The 25,534-nt window shown below is 39.3% G+C and overlaps 1 protein-coding gene and 1 pseudogene across 1 annotated transcript in view; one reads left to right on the top strand and one right to left on the bottom strand.

Moving 5' to 3' along the window:
• Apoltp (Apolipoprotein lipid transfer particle) overlaps window positions 1–25,534 on the top strand; it is a 2,338,027-nt gene that overhangs the window by 1,538,252 nt on the left and 774,241 nt on the right. The window lies entirely within an intron of this gene.
• On the bottom strand, window positions 14,780–24,060 carry LOC137240259 (uncharacterized; annotated as a pseudogene).

Raw genomic sequence — 25,534 nt, forward strand, 5'->3', positions numbered from 1 at the left:
CTTCCCAGCCCTTGATATATAAACTACACCAGCAGCTGTCCAAGAGTTTGCTACATTATTCAGTCTTATGCACCCATAGAACGTTGTTTAAAGCGATTCCACCATCGTTCGATTTTTGTAGCGTGGAAGCGAATATACCATCTGGGCCCGGTATTTAAAACTTAGAGAAAGTCTTCATCGCCCATTCGATCTTGGTATCAGTCACCCATCCCGGCAGTGTTCGAAGTGTTATATTACTTACTTACTTACTTAATTGGCGCTTCACCGTTTAAACGGTTATGGCCGTCCAACAAGGCGCGCCAGTCGCTTCTTTCCTCTGCCAACCGGCGCCAATTGGTCACACCAAGGGAGTTTAAATCGTTTTCCACCTGGTCCTTCCATCGGAGTGGAGGCCGCCCTCTACCTATGCTTCCATATGCGTGTTCCGATAGAAACACTTTCTTGGCCGGAGCGTCATTTTTCATTTACATAACATGACCTAGCCAGCGCAGCCGCTGCGTTTCAATTCGCTGGAATATGTTGATGTCTGTGTAGAGCTCGTACAGATCATCATTAAATCTTCTTCGGTACTCTCCACCGCCAACGCGTTATAGATCCATAAATCTTTCGAAGACCTTTTCTCTCGAACACTCCCAGAGCCGCTTCATCTGCGGTTGTCATAGTCCATGCTTCTCCACCATATAGCAGGACGGTTACGATAAGTGACTTTTATAGTATGATTTTCGTTTGCCGAGAGAAGCCTTTACCTTTCAATTACCTACCTAGCCCAAAGTACCATTTATTGACAAGAGTAATTCTTCGCTGAGCTCAGACCTGTAAAGTACTGAGTACATACTTGTACTAGTACCAAATAAGTACAAGTAATCAAGTACTTGTACTTGTACTTCGAATCCTTGCAAGTACACGAAAGTACTTTTTCTGATAAAATATATCAGTTTGATTCATAAATGGAAAATCAAAATATGAGTGAAATTCATATTAGAAAGCAACAAGAAAAACAACATATTAAATAAGTATAAATTGTACAACAGCTAACAATATTAAAGTATTTTTGTATTTGCCTTCATTAGTACTAGCTTTTTAAACGAAAAGCCCGTCATTGATTGCTTTCTAGGACTATAAACTATGCCTGCTAAAGAAAATAAACGTTCTACTGGGTCGGAGGAAGCTGAGGACGTATTCATTTTGAGTGATAGGTCCTTCATAAGAGGATAACTCTGAAGCATATTGAAATCTGTTGATGTATCATTAAAACAACGTAAAACTCTTCTTCAGCCATTTTGTCAAAGTTAGGTGATCGTAAGGGTGCTGGTTGATCCGCTTCCAAACCGTTCAATACTTATCAAAGTGCTTCGAAAGTACTTACAAGTACTTTACTTGTACTTCAACAATTCAAATACAAGTACCTCGATACTTATACTTGTACTAATTTTTCGAAGTACTGAGGAACTGATACTTGTACTTGTACTGGTACTTTTTCTTTACAGGTCAGGCTGAGCTGATGTTGTTGTTAGTGTTGATGCTGGTTCCCAAATAAACGAAGACTTTTACTATTTCAAAATTATGGCTGCCAACAGTAGCGTGGTTGCCAAGACGCATATGCGCTGACTCTTTTCCCGATGACAGCAGGTACCTCGTTTTGTCCTCATTCATCATCAAACCCATATTTACCGTTTCTTTTCCAGATTTCTACAGCTCGTATAATTTTCTCCAGCATTTTCGATATTTAAATATCGAAGACTTATATTTATAAAAAATATTTGATACATAAAAAGGTGGCGGGGGTATATTCTGATTATGCCCATTTTAGTTGAAATATCACACATGGTCAGAATAAGTTGTACACCAAATCTCATTACGATACCTTTACTTAAATGAAAGTTATTGCAAAGGAATTAGATATGAAGGCTCTTTCTCCCCTTTTAACTCAATATAATTGCTACGGCTACCGTGGTGTGATGGTAGCGTGCTCCGCCTACCACACCGTATGCCCTGGGTTCACACCCGGGCAAAGCAACATCAAAATTTTAGAAATAAGGTTTTTCAATTAGAAGAACATGTTTCTAAGCGGGGTCGGCCCTCGGAAGTGTTTGGCAAGCGCTCCGAGTGTATTTTTGCCATGAAAAGCTCTCAGTGAAAACTCATCTGCCTTGCAGATACCGTTCGGAGTCGGCATAAAACATGTAGGTCCCGTCCGGCCAATTTGTAGGGAAAATCAGAGGAGCACGACGCAAATTGGAAGAGAAGCTCGGCGTTAGACCTCTTCGGAGGTTATCGCGCCTTACATTTATTTTATTTTTTTATGATTGCCACCTCAAGAGCGATATTAAAATTAAGTTGGTGAATGGCGCAGTCGTTATCTCAAGTGAAAAATCGTTAGTTAAAATCTCCACTATGTATCTAAGTCAACTGAAAACATACCTCTCTATAAGAGATTATAAAAACTAATACCACACCTTTTATTTAAAATGTTTAAAAATCTGTTCAAATTTTATTTTTATTTTTCATTATTCTTTTTCTTTTATTTCTTAATAAAATCACATTTTTATGTTTAAAATGGTTGAAGTTTCTGTATTTCATTTTAGTTTTCGCATACAATTATTTACATTTACGAAATGTTATTTTAAAGTATAATTAACTGAGCTCAATAATGATTTTTATTTTGGTACGTATGCATACATTTGCCACACTTTTGTGGAACCCCCAGCGGGTTAGGGTTAGATTATTCCCACGGTAGGTATGCCTGCCTGCCATAAGAGGGATTGTGTAGTGGAACCCTTTCAAGTTGTCAGCGCAATATATAGCTTCTCCAAACCCAATTGTCAACCTCACCTGGCGAATCCTGTTTCATTAACAGCCGAGGCTCTGGCGACCCCGAACTCCTCATGGATCCAGGGGTGGGAGAGCGGTATGGCCTAGAAAGTGGTATGTGGTCATAACAAATCGTTCCCGAGATGGTCGGGCTTGGTACAGGAACGTACCGGATCTTCATCCGACAAAGGACCATCAACATCGATAACACTCCCCAAGGCCTTCTGGGATTGTCCTTATCGCTACAACAACAACACACTTTTTTAAATATAAAGAGGTTACGGCTGAGAATTATGACTCTAAAAACATAATACTTAATATTATGACTTGTCAGTAGACTGCGGTCTTAAGACCTTCCGTCTGTCGCCAAATTTTTTGGTAAAATTTTCGGGCGTTATTCCTGGTGGCGTCTCGCTTCTCTTCTCAACTCGCGATAGCGTTCACACACTTTAATTGAATTGAATTGTATTTGTTAAACTTTTCATCGTTTTACAAATACAAAAACAATATACGATAAAACTCGCGAAGCTTAAATGCTTGTTTGCAGGTTTAAATACAAATATTTAACAGTATATGTGTACATAAATTTTCAATTGTGAAATAGTAGCTTCTTGTGTAAATATGAACATGAATTTTTACAAAATGTTTACTCTAAAAAAAAAGTAGTAAATCCAAATATTTTTACATTTGTCACAAATATTTTTGCAGTAGAATCGTGCCCAAATACCTTTCGCATTCGTTTTAAAAGCGCGAGCAATTGTCGCGGTAAACACGCGGCATTTTTAAATTAACACTGGAACATTTTTAATCGAAATTCGGAGCACTGTTGTAGCAACTAGAGGTATACGCCGATCACTTTATCGGCGGCGGCGGCGTAGGCTCTATTATATAACGGCGGCGCCGGCGTACGCCGTTGTTCTTACTTTAAAAAGCTTTATTTTTCTATTTAAAAATATAATATTTAGGAAAGGTTTTGTTTGTATGTATTTAAGGAAAGCAACGTGTTGGCCATTTCGGAAAGATCCGGGGTTTTTGCCTCAAGATCTCGCAGACCGTTCAAAAATTTTCAGGAGTAGCTCCTTGCCGAGGGATTGTCCCTCGTTCACTTACTCCAGAGGGGCTTCGAACCTAACGCCTTTGGAATTGGTACTGCTGCGTCTGCTTGAAAGAAATGGAGATACATAAAAGAGTCACACTTTTGTCTGTATATCTCGTGCAAAGCGTAGTTTCACACCTAGGGTTAAAACCTAATAATCATCGCGAACACAATTTCTTTAAATCATTTGTGGCTCCTTGGCGGTCATGCACGGTTGCTATTAATGATCTATAAATACTCATGACTTTCGTGGCACAGGGCGCCTCCAGGTTTTTCGGCTGTTTTTAAGACCAGTCGCTACCACGCCTCCTGACTCTCACACAATATGCTAGCACAGAAGCTATAGGACTACGAATTCGAACTCATACTTTTGTCGACGTCACTTTCCTAGAAAGAAGAAGACTTTCTAGCGGTTGTTTTGTCGCGCTATGCTGCCTAGCTATACCAGAGAAACACCTTGAAGCGTTAGGGAGTATCTATTCGGCCAAGGATGCCGCCCTCAAAATGATAAGCAGTATAAGTGTATGTCATTGCGGAATGGGTGAAAATCGTATAATCCTCGGCGCATCTACATAATTAAAGTTTTACAAGGACCCTGGATAAAATTTTTAAACTGTAGACCAAAGTTTGCTGACTTTGTATTCACAACATTGATTTCAATAGTGTTCCTTAAACCAAACCGATATTTTAGAATGAAAGTCGACCGATTTTAAGTTGAAAGATGTTAACTGTGGTTTTCCGGCCTTATGATATAAGAGCTCTTTATGGATGACCGCGTAGCTTCAATTTTCAGACTAGTTCGACTGTCCGCTACGTTAGGGTAGTAGCACACACAGTCATTAGTTCGACTGTCTTGGGAAAGCTTTTACTTCACCACTTTGAGCGTTCTTGCGAAGGACAAAGCCACACCTGGTAAATATATGTACCTACGTATTCACATTTGTAAAGGGAGCCGTAACGTGTAGGTGATATTTAAACTTGGTTTATAGGCTATAATCAATGTGATTCACTCCAAGGCACTAGTTTTGGATAGGGCCGCCAACTTTAGGAAATGTCAAACCGGGCGACTTGGGTGTTGAAGGATGAAGTGTGAAAATCAAAATTAACATTTCAGACGCTATTGTATAGTTTCGCAAATAAACAGCAGATGTTTGAATGTAAGCCCAAGTGATTTTTCAAACCTTTCTCATACGTACATATATCCTCAACTTAAGTACTAGGGTAGGCACCTTGTCGTTGGTGTGAGGGCTTAGCCGAACTCCATAGCGCCCGACTATGAGGCGGACCTGTTTAGGACTGACATCTACGCCGTTTCGTCTCATAGGAGGGCGGCAGGATGTCGGTGACCAAGAACTGCCAACCCCCAATCCAGGGTGTTATGCGGACCATGCCTGTTGGACGATTTGAAGCCAGGGGATAAATTCGGCTGTGTTCGAACGGAGCCTTCGCAATACCGGGCCACCTCGGGAAGTATTAGTGGCCTTGCCACAGTAAGGGGCGCTGCTGTGACAGACGGTTCTTTCCCCGTATATAATACTGGACGGCTGAGCCCGCCTTGTCAGGCAGGTGGTCGTACGACCAAGATGAACGGCTCATTACCTGATTGTAGTAAGGACGATGTAAAGAGGAGAACTGAGTCGCAATCCAAGGACGACAAATACGAATTAAGATGCGCCGGGCTCGGGGATCGAGAGTAGTGCTGATTCAATTAACTCCGTGTTGGAGAAGCACACAAATGAAAACGGAGTAGAAGAGTGGAGAAGGGTACGGAGCAGAGGAAGTAAATGAGCTCTCTCGCAGTACCGTGCAGCACTAAGAATTGTGCAATGCTTGGGAGCAGTGGTCTACCCAACAGAATTGGAGATGGAGCCCTTGGAATGCGCCCATAAAGCGGTAGAAGTAGGTCGAAGGCAGCTCAAAAGGTTTGCTGCGAGAAACCCTCGGTTCTGCAATCGGTACGAGGAGGAGGATGCGTCGAATGGCAGAATGAAGAGGCAACGTTCGGCGGAAGGTGACATGTCTGCTTTCAAGAGGCAGAAAGGACCCAGTCCTAGAGCCGCGAGGCAGGGAAATCGCATATAAAAGACAAGTAGGCCCAAAGCTGTAATACAGATGGGATCCAATAGCGAGGTAGCAACTACCTCGAAAGCTGCGAGTCAGAGGGAAGTTCAATTACGGAAGTAGGAGATAAGCCAAAGGGAGATAACGCTAAGACTCCGGCCTTCTCGGAGGTGCCAAAAGGAGCTAACACTAAGAATTCTCTTTTCCCGAGAAGATGAGTGATGTGGCAAAGCAGACACTGACTGTGAGCTGGTTGATCGTAGCAGTCCTTTCGGACAAATGACTACTGAAAGGTGGAGATCTGTGGAAAGGGAGCTTAATGCTTAAGATGATGCGGGAACAACCAAGTAAGCCCCTTCCAACCTTTGGTTCGGGGGGATGGTATAATTGTGTGAAGATGATAGCGTGCGACAACATCGCGAGCTTGCGGAGGCTGGAAGAAGTTGTTCCAAACCTTCAAAGGCAAGGCACGAACGCGCGGTTTGAGGTGGTTGATAAAGCGCAAATCCCCACGGTACCAAAAGTTAAGGTATGGATACCATGCGTGATGAAGTCGGAGGATACACTGCGACTTCTGCAGAATCAGAATCCGAACATACCGACACAGGATTGGAAGGTACTTACTGTATCTTGGCCTACCTAGAATGGCCAGCTCTACATCTTCCAAATAAACAAGCAGGCGGAGGATATTTTGTACACGCAGCTTGGCAAAATGTCCTTTCGCAATGGCAAAATCTACTTGCGGCTCAGGAAAAGAAGTCCCGAGGATAAAAACCCTAACACGCTAGAGGTGGGCGAAGTCGGAAAGGAACTCAAAATCCTAAGGGAAAAAAGACAGGTGGAGGTCCCCGACGTCACCACGAACGTGCTAGAAGAGGACCAACCGCTAAATGGTGCTGTGACTCGCACAGAGGAACACCCGTCACAACAGTCACGAGAGGCTGAAGGAGGCCTCGAACACTCTAAACCAAAAGGGCAAGGGGAGGACGACGACGTCAAGACGAAGGTGCTGGAGGGGGATAAACAGCCCAATGGTGCTGCGAGTCCTACAGATAAACCTCCAACACAGTAAAGTGGCGTCGAGCGAACTCCTCCTAACCCTTGAGGAGGGTTCGTTTGACGTGGCGCTGATCCAGGAGCCGTGGCTCTCATCGGGAGGAAAGGTTTCTGGACTTAGCGCGCGCGGGTTTGGCGTTTACTACGTGCAAACGGAAGGACGGGTGCGAGCTGTAGTAATGGTAAGGAAACAGCTATATTCATATATGCTGCCTAACTACACCACTGAGGATCTCGTAGCGGTGGCCGTTGAGCAAGAGAATAAGCAGGCATTTATCCTGGCGTCCTGCTACATGGCCCATGCTGCGGAGGTGCCACCGATGGAGTGCAAAAGGATAGTACAGGAGGAAGGGCGCAAAGGGCGGTTGGTCATAGGCGCAGATGCAAATGCGCACCACAATGCGTGGGGAGGAGCAGATACGAACGAGAGAGGCGAATCTCTGTTTTCTTACATCCTGCAAACCAATTTGCAGATAGCCAACAGGAGAAATGCCCCTACATACATTGGTCCAACATCCAGCAATGTTCTGAATATTACTTTGAGCTCCGAGCGTGATATATCAAGGTATGATTGGATGGTTCTTGATAGATCATCCTTCTCCGACCATGCGTATATCAGCTTCAGCATTCCTCTAAAGGGGGTAGAGAAGGGAGGAACCTTTAGAAACCCTAGGTCAACGAACTGGACTAAATTCCAGAAACATGTAGAAAAAAACTGGGACAACCCAAAGAGGTTACTAATGTAGAGGAACTGGAGGAGTCGAATGAATTCCTAACAAGGACGCTTATGACTGCGTATAACAAAGCTTGCCCTCTAAGAAGATTCAGAGGCAAAGCAAAGCAGCCATGGTGGAGCAATGAGCTGAGTCTTCTCAGAAGACAGATAAAAGAAATGTTTAAGCTCGCAAAGACCGCGGAAATCGAAGCGTGTAGGGACGGCTACAGGGATCTACTGAGGATCTACAAGCGTGAAATTACCAGGGCGAAGAGAAACTCATGGAAAATTTCTGTACGGACATAGAGTGCTCCAGTGAAACAGCACGGTTGAAAAAAGTCCTAGCAAGGGGAAACATAGTCCAGGGACTAATAAAAAAAGAGAACGGGGATGGTCACGAAATAGTTAGGAAACCTTTGAGGTGGTTCTCGACACACATTTCCCATCGGGAGACGGTTTAGAAGAGCCAGCAGACATCACTCACACTTCGATCACGGAGCTAGTAGTGCCGGGTTTGGTGACCGATACCAAGATAGAATGGGCAGTGAAGACGTTTTCTAAGTTTAAATCGCCGGGCCCAGATGGTATATTCCCGGCCGTGCTACAAGTCTCAAGTAGGGCGGTCTTGGAATGCCTTAAAATAATATTCGATGGGTGCATAAGACTGAAACATGTGCCGCACTCTTGGAGAACTGCTCGTGTAGCTTTTCTACCAAAGGCGGGGAAGATCGGTCACGTTTATCCCAAAGACTATAGACCCATTAGCTTAACATCATTTCTGCTCAAAACCTTTGAGAGGCTGATAGATGTGTACATAAAGTCCAACGTGGATGAAAAGCTGCTCTCCACAACACAGCATGCGTACACCAAAGGCAAGTCGGTAGACACCGCATTGCATAGGGTGGTAATAAGCATAGAGAAATCCCTGGAATAAAAGGAGTATGCTCTAGGAGTCTTCTTGAACATTGCCGGGGCTTTCAATAATGTTGCAAAATGGGCGATTATGGATGGTCTTAATTACATTAAAGTACATCCTGCCTTAATCAGATGAATCGGCTGCATGTTAAATTGCATAAAGGTTACATCACAATGGGGATTGTACGAGGCCACGAAATCAGTGGACAGGGGCACGCCGCAGGGAGGGGTGCTATCACCTCTGCTGTGGACGCTGGTCATCAACTAACTGCTCAGGCAATTCGATGAGGGACCCGTAAAACTTACGGCTTACGCAGATGACGTTGCAATTGTCATAAGTGGAAATTGCCTTCCAACGATTAGTTCTTTGATGGATCGGGCGCTTCGGGAAAGTTACTGCGGAGAAGACGGATATGGTCTTGTTTACAAAGAGGTACAAGGCCCCAAATTAGACCAGGCCCAAGTTAGGAGGGGTGACCTTACAGGAGAAACCTTGCACAAAATATCTAGGAATCATCCTAGACAGTAAGCTGTCATGGCAGCTCAACGTGGAGGAGAGAGTCAAGAAGGCCTCAACGGCACTCTATGCATGTAAGAGAATGCTGGGGTGTACGTGGGGCCTATCGCCCTCTCTTTCTCATTGGGTTTCTACAGCGATTGTAAGCCCTATTTTATACTATTCAGTTCTTGTTTGGTGGAAAGCCACACAAAAAACAAGAGGGGTATGCAGACTATCGATGCTTAGCATTACGGGAGCCCTGAAAACAACCCCGACGGCTGCACTGTATGCGATTCTGCACATCCCACCTGTAGACCTGGTAGCAAAGAACAAAGCGTTAACGACCGCAACCAGGCTCGGTGCTTCGGCGCAGCTTGAGCGCCGACCATATGGCCATAGTAGTATAGCGTCATCAATCACAAGACCAACAGACTACCTGATTCCCTAACTGCGCTTCGAGGGAGATCTTAAGGCCACAATAGAGGTGGACGGTTTGTACAATGGTGCGCAAATGGCGGACGAGGCGATACATGTGTACACCGATTGTTCCAAAGTAGTGGAAGGAGTATGGTCTGCGGTATACTACGCTGATCCGGAAATAAGCAGATCCTACAGGCTGCCGGATTACTGTAGCGTTTTCCAAGCGGAAATATTATCCGTAACCAAAGCAGTAGAAACCCTGGAAGAGAATAGCTTAAGCTGCAACCGTGTTAACTTTTAGATTGACAGTCAAGCAGCAATTAAGGCAATAATCTCGCATAGCAGAGCATCTAAATGCATGTTAGAGTGTAAGCAGTCTCTGGAGAGAATCGGGACAGGGAGAAGCATACATCGATATTGGGTCCCAGGGCATATGGGAATAGATGGGTATGAAAAGGCGGACGAAATAGCTAAAAAGGGCGCATCCCTTGAAGCTTGCTCCTTAGATGTCCCAATTAGTTGGGCGAGATTAAGCGAAGGCGAGAGGTGCACATGATCGACCAAGCGGGAAAGGCGTGGGTTCAAGCGCGGGACTGTAAATTGTCGAAGATTATGTGTAGGTCTTACAACCCTAGACTAACACAGTTGCTTCTATCATTAAAAAGAGAGAACTGTAGACTCATGACAGGTATTCTGACTGGACACTGTCTTCTGGCGTCACATGCCTTTAAATTAGGCTTGGTCAGTGATAGCAGATGTGGGAAGTGCGGGTTGGAGGAGGAAACGATCGAGCACGTTCTCTGATCAGGCCCTGCACTTTCCAGGCTAAGACTCCAGCTATTAGGAGTGATACAGCTGTCAGATCTAGAAGCAGCAAGTGGCTTAAGTCCTAGGAAGTTTCTGGTATTTGCCAAGAGGACGGAGTTATTTTATAACATAGGTCCTGGTTTTTGATAGGGTTTTTCAGTTTGGTCGTTAAAACAAACTTATGGTAACACTACGGGCTCAATCAGTCTATGTGAGGTCCTCATGGACCGGCCAGTTCAACCTACCTACCTAAGTATGAGGTAAGAATCAGGATTAAGGATAAATGATTTTGCATCACTAATTTCGCTTATTCTTTCAACCAATCGCAATATAAAATTTTTTTTAAAATCGGCACCTTTTTGGGTAATTTGCTTTTTTTAAAAACTTGAGGGTCATTTTGTTTGATATGCAAAATATGCAAAGTGCGCATATAAATTTATTATTAAACTTTCCGTTTAGTGTTTTGTTTTAATGACTTGGTAAATTGGGCGATGCAAAGTGCGTGTTAAGCTGACAACGAAAACGCCTGTTTATTTTAAATAACTTTTGAACAGTTAGAAAGAGTTAAATTTCGCAGTTAGTTTCTTATAACTGGCAGTGATGCGCATCCGTTGATACTTTTTTCGACCATATTCGACCAATTTTCGACATGAACAATAAATTGCCTAAACAGTCTTAAACGAGAAAATATAGTATCGCGCCGGACGCCGCCGCCGCCGCGCCGTTATTTTTGACATTCGGCGGCGGCGTACGAAAAACGACCAAAATCGGCGGCGGCGGCGGCGTATATCTCTAGTAGCAACTACTTCCGCATTTGTTTTGACAGTGAAAGTATTTGCGGTTAACAGTGTTTGCTGTTAAACTAAATGTGATCGCATTTGTTCTTTTATGGTTCACTCCCCCAACCCCAAACTCTCCGCACTTCACAATGAACCAGAGATGGGCATATTGCACTAAATTTTGAGTGCAATCACACATAGTAGTTTTGTTACTACGAGTAAACTCAGAATTTAAGCAATATGGGCATCTCTACCATGGGAAATAAAAATTGGAATTTGAATTAACTTTTCAATGAAAATCTTACTTATTTAACATAAAGATAAATACATACTTACAAATATAATACATTAAAATTTAAAGAAATATTTATATATTTCTGTATGTAGATAAAAACCAGCGACAAAAATCTAGTGGATAGTGATTTTCTACAATATTGTTGTCAAAAAAATCTTACAACACTTTTTCCATCATTTAAAGTATATAATTTGGCTGGTGTCGAAATGAGATCGACTTTTTTTAAGTAAAAGGCATTATTAGAGCTTAAAATTTCATACGATTGATATTTTTCCAAATAAGAAGTTTTGCATTCTTGGCAAATTAAAAATATTTCATTCTCTAATTCAAAAAATAATTTTATAATATGCAAAATTCAAGGTTCGAATCGAGCTCAAGGCCAGAACAATAATTTTTTTTTCTAATGATAATTATTGTTATTTTTTAATTTTTCTAAATTTGAAAAATTGTATTTTGTTGGAAAAAAACAAAAACAATTGTTAATAAACCATGAGCACTTGGGAATGTCAAACAAAGTAATTGACAATAAACAAAAATCCAGCATTATCAGTGATTTGCACCAGATGGCGCAATACTGAATAAATATAGTTGGTAAAAAGGAATAGAAGTAGCAAATTTGCCAGTCAAACAAACCACCGCTGTATAGCTAAATGGTTAGCGCAGCATGCCTAAAGCGTACTGATAATGAAGGCTTAGCACCCTTCGAAATGGATCTATCTGCGCAGCTATGGCAGGTTGTCTGAAAAATTTTCTACTTACTATTCCAAAAACAAAATACAATTTTTCAAATTTAGAAAAATTAAAAAATAACAGTAATTATCATTAGAAAAAAAAAATTGTTGTTCTGGCCTTGAGCTCGATTCGAACCTTGAATGATTTATCAATAGGCCGAAAAAACAAAAACAATATGCAAAATTGTATTATTTGATTTTACGTAGTAATTTTTTTCATGCAACACTCCTTTGTAACTTACACTTGAAGTTTCATAACCGGTTCTAAAAGCTGTACATAAATTTTGATAAAATTCAAGTTCTGTAAGATCTATTGGTAGAACATTTCTGCATTGTACATGATCGTTTTCAAAAAAATTTCTTTCTAATAAATTAGAGCAGAATTGGAAACTATACTTAGTTGCCAGAGACAGCGGAATATTTTTACGAGATGTTATATTATTGGCGTATTTTTTAAATTGAGCATGTTTTCCTTCAAATCTAAAATACCACAAAAATTTGAGTGGGCCAAGTTCTTTGATAGAGTTGATGTAGTGAATCATAAAATGGTGTTTTGGTTTTAGCTTCTCTCTAAAGCCTGTAATATAAAATGTGTGATGATCGGCAATTAAAGAACGTAGTTCATGTAAAATAATATCACTAAATTCCTCAGCCATTATAATATAAACAATTTTAATAAATGTTATTAAAAATGTATATGCTAAATCAAATTCGTCTACTAAGTCGCCAATAATTAGTAAAATATTATTCAAAAAAAGTTTCATTTCCGAAGCGTTCATTTTCATGTTATTAGTCTTAATTCGAGCCCTTGTAATGGGATTACTTAAACTTCTTACGTGAGCTGGACCGTAAGCAAACAATTGTTTTCTATAGTTAAACGCTTCCAACGAAAAATATTTTTTCTGATAAATAAAGTAATCTAGAACCTTTGGAATAATATATCTAGCTACTCCTAAAAACACGTCGTGCATCAAATCACAAGCTTTATTATCTGTAACATGAAAAAGGGGTAGTTTGTTCCAAATACAATTTTCTTTGACAGCATTAAGTTCTTTGCTACAGCACTGCAATTCCATGGTATAACATTCCTTATTACGTATTCTTTGCAAATCTTCGATTAATGCTGATTGACACTCTTCTTTGGATAACGAACAAAGCGGCAAAAAAATTTGCTGTTAAAACTAGTATGATAACCCAATACTTCATTTAAGCCCAAGTTATCACCCAATATCTGGCCGAGATAAAAATAAATTTTAAATCGGGTATTTTCAACGACTACATTTATTCCATTTAGAGATAAGTCTTCAAGAACCTCAACAAATCTGTTAAGTGTTAATTCATTACCGAAATAACTCATATCTTTCGCGTTTATAAATCCTGCTACAAAAATATAGCGTAAATGAGATATTTGGTGTGACGGGATGACAGGTATTGTAAAATATATGCCACAAACTGAATGCATATGCGTTCCCAAAGGGTTATTAATTTCGAATGCATCGGTGTACAGAAAAATGGGGAAAACAGTTTTAATTCCGAAACAACTAGTTTTACTCTTCCAAAATTGCCCATTATAAAATGGTTAAGAGTATTCGAAGACTTCATTTTTTCAATATTTTCAAATGTTTGGTGTAAAATGTTTGGCTCTTCAAAATATTTCTTTAATTGATGCTTTATGTCACAGAGACAGCCCTCAATTATATTTTCTTTTAATGTTGGGAAACCAGAAGCAAATACTTCATCGAGTTGCCTAGATATTGTAAATAACTGTGATGGCTTATGAAGACCAATATCTTCGAGTTTTTGTAGTAATTTGTATTCTGAAGAAATATTCTTAAAAGGTTGCTTTGCATAGGCAATTCGTTCTTCAAATTCGATTTGTTTCTCAGGAGCAACGTACTCTGTGAATTTTTCAAAAGAAGTTAAAATTGGATCAATTATCAATTCAGTGATGGATTTTTGAGCTACTGGTAAATCTTTTCTCAAATTATTCGGTTTGCAGTGAAGCTGTAAAGTATGACTTATTACATTTTTCTCTATCAACTTTTTGATTTCAATAATGTTTAGTTTATTAATGTCATTGGCGTTATCTGGAATAGGGGGCAAATCTGGATGAAGCTCTAAGCATTCTTGACTTGTAGCGAGTTTCTTATATTTTGGGTTGAACTTGTATCATTTTTCGGTAATTTGGTTTGTGAACAATTCGTGCTCTCACAAACATTAGAACTAAAATCATGCTTCCTTGCGTGATTTCGAAACTTATACAAGTTTTGAAAGTATCTATTACAATTCTGATAAAGCATAAGTACTTAAAAGTAACAGGACATCGATGTACGTCCTTCAAATGGTTAAAAAGATTTTCAAATAATACGAAATTATTTTCGCATATAGAGCAAGTATGTGTGGGACTTTCTGTAACTGCGGTTTTATTCGACATTAAATAGTTTGTTTAAAATATTTTCAATTTTTGGAAATTTTTCCTGATTTGGAATGTCATAAACATATCCTTGAAGAAAAATATTTGCTCATTGCGGAATATTCGATGTTGAATACAAATCAAATTTTTATAACTAAATCTACAGCCCTTACTAAGCTGTTTACTTTGTATTTAACGTTGTCAACACAGACATAGAATTCGTTTAAATTTTGGGGACTCTCACCAACAACAAACACCCTTGGTTGCAATGTAAATCCCTGTTTGAGCGCAGCCATTATTCAGTTCATCAAGTTTTTGTTGCAAGTTCATCATTCCATTTGCCCATCTGCGATAGAGGGTTTAAAGTTTTTATTTACCCTTGGCGGTGTTATTACTGCATTTAATAAATTAAAGAAATAATAATGTCTGCAATCTAAAATAAAAACGGAAATAACGCAAAAATAACAAAAAATAATTTACATACTTGCGTGGTTAGCAACAAGCATAGCGTCGTAGTAAGTCTGGTTCAGTTTATCTTTTATTTATGAATTAAAAATTACTTCTATTAAATATATGTGTAAGTAGGCTTTCCAATCTATATTTTATGTGCGAATAAAACTAAATTATTCCACTGTTTTCCCAACGTTTCGCTAATATTTTTATTTTTAGCATCATCAGGGGAATATTTATTAATTTATCTGTTACAAACAATATATAACAAGTAAGGAAGGCTAAGTTCGGATGTAACCGAACATTACATACTCAGTTGAGAGCTATGGAGACAAAATAAGGAAAATCACCATGTAGGAAAATGAACCTAGGGTAACCCTGGAATGTGGTTGTATGACATGTGTATCAAATGGAAGGTATTAAAGACCAGGGCTGACTCTAGAATGTGTTTGTACGATATGGGTATCAAATGAAAGGTGATAATGAGTATTTTAAAAGGGAATGGGCTTTAGTTCTATAGGTAAACGCCTTTTCGAGAAATCCCCATAAAGGTGGACCAGGGGTGACTCTAGAATATGTTTGTACGATATGGGTATCAAATGAAAGCTGTTAATGAGTATTTTGAAAAGGAGTGATCCTTAGTTCCCTAGGTGGACGCCGTTTCGAGATATCGCCATAAAGGTGGACCAGGGGTGTATCTAGTTGTACGATATGGGAATCAAATGAAAGGTGTTACTGAGCGTTTTAAGAGGGAGTGGGCATTAGGTCTATAGGTGGACGCCTCTTCGAAATGTCGCCATTAGGGTGGGCCAGGGGTGACTCTAGAATGTGTTTGTACGATATGGGTATCAAACGAAAGGTGTTACTGAGCATTTTAAGAGGGAGTGGGCATTAGGTCCATAGGTGGACGCCTTTTCGAGATATCGCCATTAGGGTGGGCCAGGGGTGACTCTGGAATGTGTTTGTACGATATGGGTATCAAACGAAAGGTGTTACTGAGCATTTTAAGAGGGAGTGGGCACTAGGTCTATAGGTGGACGCCTTTTCGAGATATCGCCATTAGGGTGAGCCTGGGGTGACTCTGGAATGTGTTTGTACGATATGGGTATCAAATGAAAGGTGGTAATGAGTATTTTAAAAGGGAGCAATCCTTAGTTCTATAGGTGGACGCCTTTTCGAGATATCGCCATAAAGGTGGACCAAGGGTGACTCTAGAATGTTTGTACGATATGGGTATCAAACGAAAGGTGTTACTGAGCATTTTAAGAGGGAGTGGGCACTAGGTCTATAGGTGGACGCCTTTTCGAGATATCGCCATTAGGGTGGGCCAGGGGTGACTCTAGAATGTTTGTACGATATGGGTATCAAAGGAAAGGTGTTACTGAGCATTTTAAGAGGGAGTGGGTATTAGGTCTATAGGTGGACGCCTTTTCGAGATATCGCCATTAGGGTGGGCCAGGGGTGACTCTGGAATGTGTTTGTACGATATGGGTATCAAATGAAAGGTGGTAATGAGTATTTTAAAAGGGAGCAATCCTTAGTTCTATAGGTGGACGCCTCTTCGAGATATCGCCATAAAGGTGGACCAAGGGTGACTCTAGAATGTTTGTACGATATGGGTATCAAACGAAAGGTGTTACTGAGCATTTTAAGAGGGAGTGGGCATTAGGTCTATAGGTGGACGCCTTTTCGAGATATCGCCATTAGGGTGGGCCAGGGTGACTCTGGAATGTGTTTGTACGATATGGGTATCAAATGAAAGGTGGTAATGAGTATTTTAAAAGGGAGCAATCCTTAGTTCTATAGGTGGACGCCTTTTCGAGATATCGCCATAAAGGTGGACCAAGCGTGACTCTAGAATGTTTGTACGATATGGGTATCAAACGAAAGCTGTTACTGAGCATTTTAAGAGGGAGTGGGCACTAGGTCTATAGGTGGACGCCTTTTCGAGATATCGCCATTAGGGTGGGCCAGGGGTGACTCTAGAATGTTTGTACGATATGGGTATCAAAGGAAAGGTGTTACTGAGCATTTTAAGAGGGAGTGGGCATTAGGTCTATAGGTGGAAGCCTTTTCGAGATATCGCCATTAGGGTGGGCCAGGGGTGACTCTAGAATGTTTTTACGAATTTTGCTAATTTTTATTTAGCACATATATAGTAATAGTAGTAACGTTCCTGCCAAATTTCATCATGATATCTTCAACGACTGCCAAATTACAGCTTGCAAAACTTTTAAATTACCTTCTTGTAAAAGTGGGCGGTGCCACGCCCATTGTCCAAAATCTTACTAATTTTCTATCCTGCGTCATAACGTCAACCCATCTACCAAGTTTCATCGCTTTAACCGCCTTTGGCAATGAATTATCGCATTTTTTCAGTTTTTCGAAATTTTCGATATCGAAAAAGTGGGCGTGGTTATAGTCCGATATCGTTCATTTTAAATAGCGATCTGAGATGAGTGCTCAGGAACCTACATACCAAATTTCATAAAGATACCTCAAAATTTACTCAAGTTATCGTGTTAACGGACGGACGGACGGACGGACGGACATGGCTCAATCAAATTTTTTTTGGATCCTGATTATTTTGATATATGGAAGTCTATATCTATCTCGATTCCTTTATATATGTACAACCAACCGTTATCCAATCAAACTTAATATACTCTGTGAGCTCTGCTCAACTGAGTATAAAAATTATGAAAATTATCAATTAGTTTTCAAAACAGACATGAAAAACAACAAAGAAAAACAATTTTGTGAATAGTTTAACATTTAACAAGATAAACTTACGTTATTCAAAACTGTTGTAAAAAACATTAAAAACATAAATCATCACAATATAATCATTACCATCTCACTATCATGGTAGCTTTGTCAATACTAAAAATTATTGTTTTGTAAACAAACAATGTAAGCGGCCGCTATTTTTTCCGTATCTTCGCGTTTACTGATCGTCTTTTCTCGTCTTTCCATAATTCTCAGGCTCTCAAGTGTATATCTTGTTGCTTCTCTCTTTTCCTTATCAACAATTTCCGTGTTGGTAAAGTCAGCTGAGTGTCCACTTTTTAATATATGTTGCGCTAGTGCTGTACTTGTTTTTTATTTTCTGATATCCGCTTCTTGCTCGCCTAGTCTAACCGAAAGAGGATGTTTTATAGTACCAATATATATTCTTCTACATTCGTCGTTTTCATCGCCTTTGCATGTTACCTCGTATATAACATTGTTTTGTTGTTGGTGTTCTAAGGGATGCTTTGTTCTTGTATATATTGTGGACATGGTTTGGTTTGACCTGTAAGCTAGTACTGTGTTAGGTGTTTTTGCTATGCTGTGGTAAACATTTTCGGTGAGTCGTGGTATGTATGTTGCGCTGAAGAATTTCTTTTGTGTTTGTGGTTCCGAATTTGTTATTATTTTGTTGTGGCAGTTTCTTTTCATGAGCTCCTGGTCTATTAATTCGCGTATTCAACTGTCTGAATGTTGTTTAGTTTTTCTAAGTTTGTTTCGTGAAATTTATTGTGGCTTATGGCCAACACTTTACTTATAAGGTTCTTAGCCGTGTTAATTTTGTACCTTTTTGGTTGCGATGAAAGGTAGTTTATCAGCCGCCCGGATGAAGTGGGTTTCGCATACCAGTCAAGTAAAAGATTATGATTTTCCCAGGAACGGAATTTTGGAATTCACTTCCCTTTCCATCGTAAATTGTAATTTATTGTGGTACTTATTTAAAATTTTTAAAATTGTGTTCGCATCATTTTATGAGGTGGGTTTGGTCAAAGGCTGAGGTATGCTCAAGTCAATCCAGAGTCGGATGGAGGTCCCACTTCCCCCACCTAAATAAATACACAGTAAATTAGTGTTTTGATTTCGAACACACACACACACGCGGCTCTCGGGCTAAAATATCCACAACCTTGAATCCAGAAGAGAGAGAGAGATGTTCACTAAGTAGTATCGCTGATATTATAATCCAAGGACGACGGCTCTCCGCAGAGAGAGAGATAGAGTGCTAGCTAGCGGTGGCCGAGATGGTGGAGACGACGGTGGCTCTCGCTAAGGGGTGCTAACGGCGGTAGTAGTGACGGCGGTAGTTAGGATCACGCCCAGAGAGAGAGTACTGGATGACGGTGGCTCTCACCAAATAGCTATGACAACGGGTGCCTAGGCTTCGGGATGGGATGTCCGTGGATCGGGATCGCGATGATGATGGTACCTACGGCGAAGTGTGTATATTAGTATGAGGCTAACTAACTACAATATATTGGCTCGGGTATTCGGCTAGGGTAGTAGGGGAGTTTGTCCCGCCGCAGGCGTTGGGAAGTGTTCCCCTCTTACCTGAGCCGTATATCCGTGCATTACCCTTCCTCTGAGTAATAGGGGGGTGAGTCCCGTCTTACTCAGAGGAGATGATAACAAAATATTAGGGTTGCCCAATAGGCCGGGGGGAAGTACCATCGGCAGAACCGACCTTGTAACTTTACCCCCCCTCGACCCAAAGGGAGTCCCTGGAATATGGGTAAGGCTGCCCAATAGGCCTGGGGGGAAGTACCATCGGCAGAGCCGACCTTGTAACTTTACCCCCGTCGACCCAAAGGGAGCCCCTACAATGTATTTATATTGGCTCGAGCAGTCTACCAGGGTAGTGGGGAAATCCGCCCCGCCAATGGCGTTGGGACGGGTTTCCTTCCTACTGAGAAGGCTGCTCGCGCATTACCTTTCCGATGAGTAATAAGGGGTGTAAATCCCGTCTTACTCACCGGAAATGTGGGTAAACCTGCGGGGTGTCCGATAAGCAGGGGGGGCGTACCATCGGTGGAACCGACCTTGTAACGCACCCTTCTAACTCAAAGGGCACCCCTTGTCGACCGCCAGTGGCGGCCGAAACGCACTTCACTTACCTACGGCGAAGTGTGCCTGGTGTATTCCGGCCAATCATTTTATTCATAGGTAGCTATGAACACGTTGGGAATTATGCTCGCATTGTCGCGCACAGCGCGCCACGAATGAAAATTCCCAAGCATTGTGCGTTCACCATCGCTGGCTTGCTTTGTGGTTGCGCGATGGTTGTTGGGCCGGTATGTATGTATATATGTATGTCGGTACATACACTACTAGGGGTGGGCAGTAAATGGAAAATATGATGTTAGGGGTGGGCGCTAAATAGGAAATAGATATTGTGGCGTAGCATTTGCTACGTGTTACAATTTCGTTTGATTACCGCGAAAATGTCATCCACGTATTTGCATATAAATTTGATGTTTACGTTGAATTGTTGTTTAAGCTCAGAAATTGTATTGTCCAGTATGTCGTCCATGATGATGTCCGCAATCGTGGGAGAAATGGGATTGCCCATGGGCATTCCAAAGGTTTGTGTGTATAAATCACCGTCAAACATAAAATAATTGTTTTCTTTCAAACAAAAATCTAAAATTTCGTGAAACTTCTTTTTTGGAATATTTGTATTATCTTTTATTTTGTCCCATTTATTTGTGATTATTTTTGAAGCAAACATTGTTGGTATATTTGTAAACAAAGAGATGACATCGAAAGACACTAGAACTTCTTCTTCACACACTTGTATGTTTGATAGCCTGTCTTTTAGAATAAATGAGTTTCTAATATTATATTTGTCTGAAATCAACGATTTTAAAATTTCGCCAATGTGTTTGGATAGTTTATAGCAGGGGACCATAACTGAAGAAGTAATCGGACGTAAAGGAATTTGTGGTTTGTGAATTTTCGGCAATCCGTAAATTCTTGGCGCAGCGGCTGCAGAACATACAAGCTGTTGTTTTTCCCTAAAGGTGATGTGTTTACTTTTGTACAGATCATCGACTATTTTGTTGTTTTTCTTTTGGAGAGAGTTTGTTGGGTCAATCCTTGTTTTTTTGTATGTGTATTTGTCTGAAAGGAGTTGGTTCATTTTTTCTTTGTACTCACTTTTATACATTGCCACCGTTTTGTTGCCTTTGTCTGCATCGGTTATAATGAGCTCGTTTTTGTGTATTTGTATAAACCTTTTTGCCTGGTGGAAAGCTGCTAATATAAATTTTTCCGATGTGTTATGCTTTATGCTGCGTTTGAATTGCATGATTCTATTGCTTACTCTGCTTCTCGCTATTTCTTTTTCATTGGTTAGTGATGGGATCAGTTGTTCGAGTTTGGCTATCAGGTGTATTGGTGAGAAATTTGCTCTTGTTGTTGGTAAAGCAAATTTTCTTTCTAGCGAGAGTATCCACTTTACTTCTTCAGGGAATTCTAGAGTAGTTTTATTAACGAACCAATCATCGTTAGTTGTAACTCTCAGTTTTTTCATTAGTTCGTATTTTAGCTTTTTGATTTTGCCTTTTAGCGTTGATCTCTTCTGTTCTGCGATCCTTTGACTAAGTAAATTTTGTTTAGTTACGAACGAGTTGAGTTCTTCTTCACTTAACGTATATTTTAATTGTTGTTGCGCCCGAGTTAGTGTATCTTTTGTAATTTTTAAATTTATGTACTTTTGCGTTATTTCCAAGTTTAATATTTTTAGAAGGAAGATTTCTTTGAATTTATACATTTGTTGTATTATTCGTTCAGAGCTGGTTTTTATTTGCAAATGCTTGATCGAGTTTGTCAAGTGATAGGGAATAAAGCCATACAGCTTACATTCTAGAAGGAATTTCAGTTCTTCTCTTTATTTTGCTAAGTTCTGCTTTTGTTTGCTGTATTGTTTTAAATTAAGACAAGTGACGTCTCCATGTTTGTATTTCATGTGCTTATAAAAACCTTTCATGTTGTTGTTTGTATAGTTGTTGGGGACAGATAAAATATAATAAATAAATTGTTGCGGCGGGCCTTCCGTTATTTGAAATTTTATATATATTCCGATTGGTTCTTCTTTAATCTTAAATATATGTGTAAGTAGGCTTTCCAATCTATATTTTATGTGCGAATAAAACTAAATTATTCCACTGTTTTCCCAACGTTTCGCTAATATTTTTATTTTTAGCATCATCAGGGGAATATTTATTAATTTTTAGCATCATCAGGGGAATATTTATTAATTTATCTGTTACAAACAATATATAAAAATTATGAAAATTATCAATTAGTTTTCAAAACAGATATGAAAAACAACAAAGAAAAACAATTTGGTGAATAGTTTAACATTTAACAAGATAAACTTACGTTATTTAGTCATTAAATGAAAACTGTTGTAAAAAACATTAAAAACATAAATCATCACAATATAATCATTACCATCTGACTATCATGGTAGCTTTATCAATACTAAAAATTATTGTTTTGTAAACAAACAATGTAAGCGGCCGCTATGTTTTCCGTATCTTCGCGTTTATTGATCGTCTTTTCTCGTCTTTCCATAATTCTCAGGCTCTCAAGTGTATATCTTGTTGCTTCTCTCTTTTCCTTATCAATAATTTTCGTGTTGGTAAAGTCAGCTGAGTGCCCACTTGTTAATATATGTTGCGCTAGTGCTGTACTTGTTTTTTGTTTTCTGATATTCGCTTCATGCTCGCCTAGTCTAACCGAAAGAGGTCGTTTCGTCGTTTTCATCGCCTTTGCATGTTACCTCGTATATAACATTATTTTGTTGTTGGTGTTCTAAGGGATGCCTTGTTCTTGTATATATTGTGGACATGGTTTGGTTTGACCTGTAAGCTAGTACTGTGTTAGGTGTTTTTGCTATGCTGTGGTAAACATTTTCGGTGAGTCGTGGTATGTATGTTGCGCTGAAGAATTTCTTTTGTGTTTGTGGTTCCGAATTTGTTATTATTTGGTTGTGGCAGTTTCTTTTCATGAGTTCCTGGTCTATTAATTCGCGTATTAAACATTTTGGATAATTATTTTTGCTTAGAATGTTGTTTAGATTTTCTAAGTTTGTTAATAAAATTAAACATTACTTCATTTATTGTTTCCTGAATGCTGTCAATTTTGTTAAACATCAGATCTGATTTACCAGGAAACATTGTGCCAAAATCAATATCAATCAGTTGGTATCCCTTGGAATCGCAATATCGTATCCATTCCTTTAATAAATCTTGTATACCACTTTTATGTTCTCTCATTGCCTCTTCTAAAGTTTCTTTCCACAATTCAAATATATCTTCAGGGATATTATGTTGTAATCATTGTTTAGTCGCATCCGAGTTTTCCGGACCCTCATTGCTTATAACAACAGTTTTGCTAATTTTTGATGGAGTGTCATTTTTCTGCTGAGACTCGCTTATGCAAGCTATTAAGATATCTATCATACAGTTTTCCGGTAGCGTTTTTTTTTTGTTTTTTCTGGGTATATAAGTACACCGATTCCTGTTCGGTTGGAAAGAGCTTGACAAGCTGGTTTGCTACATTTTTCATTGTAGCCGGAGTCATTTTGATATCGCGTTTAATGTAATTATCTACAATAATACGCACTATTGTGGATTGGTCGGTCTCTTGGAGGCAATTCAAGTTTTCGTATTTCTTAACAATATCATTACCATAGACGGTATCTTTCAAAATATTCTCCAAGTTGGGTTGATGGCCCAGTGAAATCGGTGGTGTACTAGTGCTCAGCCTGCTGTGAGGTGGGGAAATTTTATGCATTGTGCTTGCACCACTGCAGCATGTAAGCATATCAAACTAGGAATATATAAACGTATATTAAAAAACAAAAACAAAAGTAAACAACTATTTACTCACATTATTTTGCAAACGCCAATTTTGGAGTTGATACCCGAATTTAATTTTGTCAGCTATGAGTTCTCTTATATTGAGGATTTCATCAATGTCATGAGAGTGTATCATCTTCAAAATGTCCATACTCTTTACCTCACACTGATCGAACTGTATTAATGAATCAGCCGACAAACCCCAAGAGCAAAACAAATCGTATAGCTGTAAATCGGTGTCTAATATGATTACTGCCTCATTGTCTTTTTTTGATGTAGTGGACTCATCTCCAAGCGGAGTTTGCTCGGAAAATAGTGAAATATCGGTAGGCGTAGATGGTATTAATTCCTCACTCATAACTGCAAAAGTGTTTTTGAATAAACATTTTTATTGTAATAAATTTGTATATACATATCTTTGAAATAATGTAAAATCTCCACTCTGTGCAAATATGTTGCCTTAAACGATTCTGGATATGCACTAAGCTACATATACAAATAATATATAAGAATAAACATTTTTGCTAAAAATTAAAATTTATATTACTTACCTTTAGCTAAAATCCCAAAAATAATTTATTATAACGCCGCCATATAAGTTCCGTGTGAAAGATAATATGTAAATGAAAACTTCATGGTATAACGGTAAACTCAAATGCGGAATTAAATGCGAAATTGTTAAAGCAAATACGTTTGAATTTAAAACAGTTAATCCAATGAAATTTAAATACGAAACATTTGAAATAAATACTTTTACATTTGATTGTGTTTAGAGAATTTTTAAAAGCGAGCACGCATTTAAAACAACAGTGCCGTATTTAAAAAAAGTTGTGGAATCAAGAGCAAAGTATTTTATGTAAATACTTTGCTGCTGAAACAAATACTTTTGATTAAATGGAATTTTTCAACGTAAAGTATTTGGATTTAATGTGGATTTTTTTTTCAGAGTATTTAAACAATATGAAGTGATATTAAAGAGCTTTTATACATATTTTCCATAGTCGGCTTTATATATTTTTACGTTGAGAGCTTTATTATAGTAATATTTTAAAATGATCTTTAATTAGTTGTTTTCTCTCCCAATGTATTTGGTGAATTCGTTAAACTTATTGGTAGGCCATTAAAAAGTTAGGGAAGTAACACGCATAGAGATCTTTTTGTATAATTATTTAGAAACTTTGGTACTACTAGTGTATTATCCAGGCGCCTTCGTGTGCGATGACTGCGAGATAGTGGGACTTTAAATTCATTTTCATCATAAAGTTCATTTAAAACTGTTAGTTTAAAAATAGCACTAAGATCTAGTAGTTTTAATGCGCTATTCAGTTGAATGTTTGGTGTGTATATATTTTTTTTTCTTGGCCAGGATTTTTAAATTGAAGTTTTTACTTTCCTGCAGTTTTCTGCAGTGTGCTGAAATTCCCCATGCGGCGACCCCATGTCTTAGATACGATTCCGATAGAGTTAAATATGCCTGATGTTAAACGTCATAATTGGTGCAGTAACTCAGATGTTTTAAGAAGTAAGAGGAGGATCGAAGTTTCTTTTGCAGGTGTGATATTTGCGTATTCCATGTAAAGTTTTCATCAAGTATTACACCGAGATACTTGTAAGTGTCAACTGTATCTAGCAACGTGTTGCATGCACAGGGTACCTGGTTTTCATGCCTGCAATCGTGAAAGGTAAGCTCAATTCTTGTTTGGCTAATGTGTGGAGGCCTAATGTGCATTAACTTGGTTTTTGATATGTTTATAGTAAGCATATTATCAAGTGACTATTTTGCTATGAGATCTAATTTCCTTTGCATAATTTGTACGGCTGTGTCATCTGCA

Source organism: Eurosta solidaginis, chromosome 2 (assembly GCF_040869045.1).
Source record: "Eurosta solidaginis isolate ZX-2024a chromosome 2, ASM4086904v1, whole genome shotgun sequence".
NCBI lineage: Eukaryota > Metazoa > Arthropoda > Insecta > Diptera > Tephritidae > Eurosta > Eurosta solidaginis.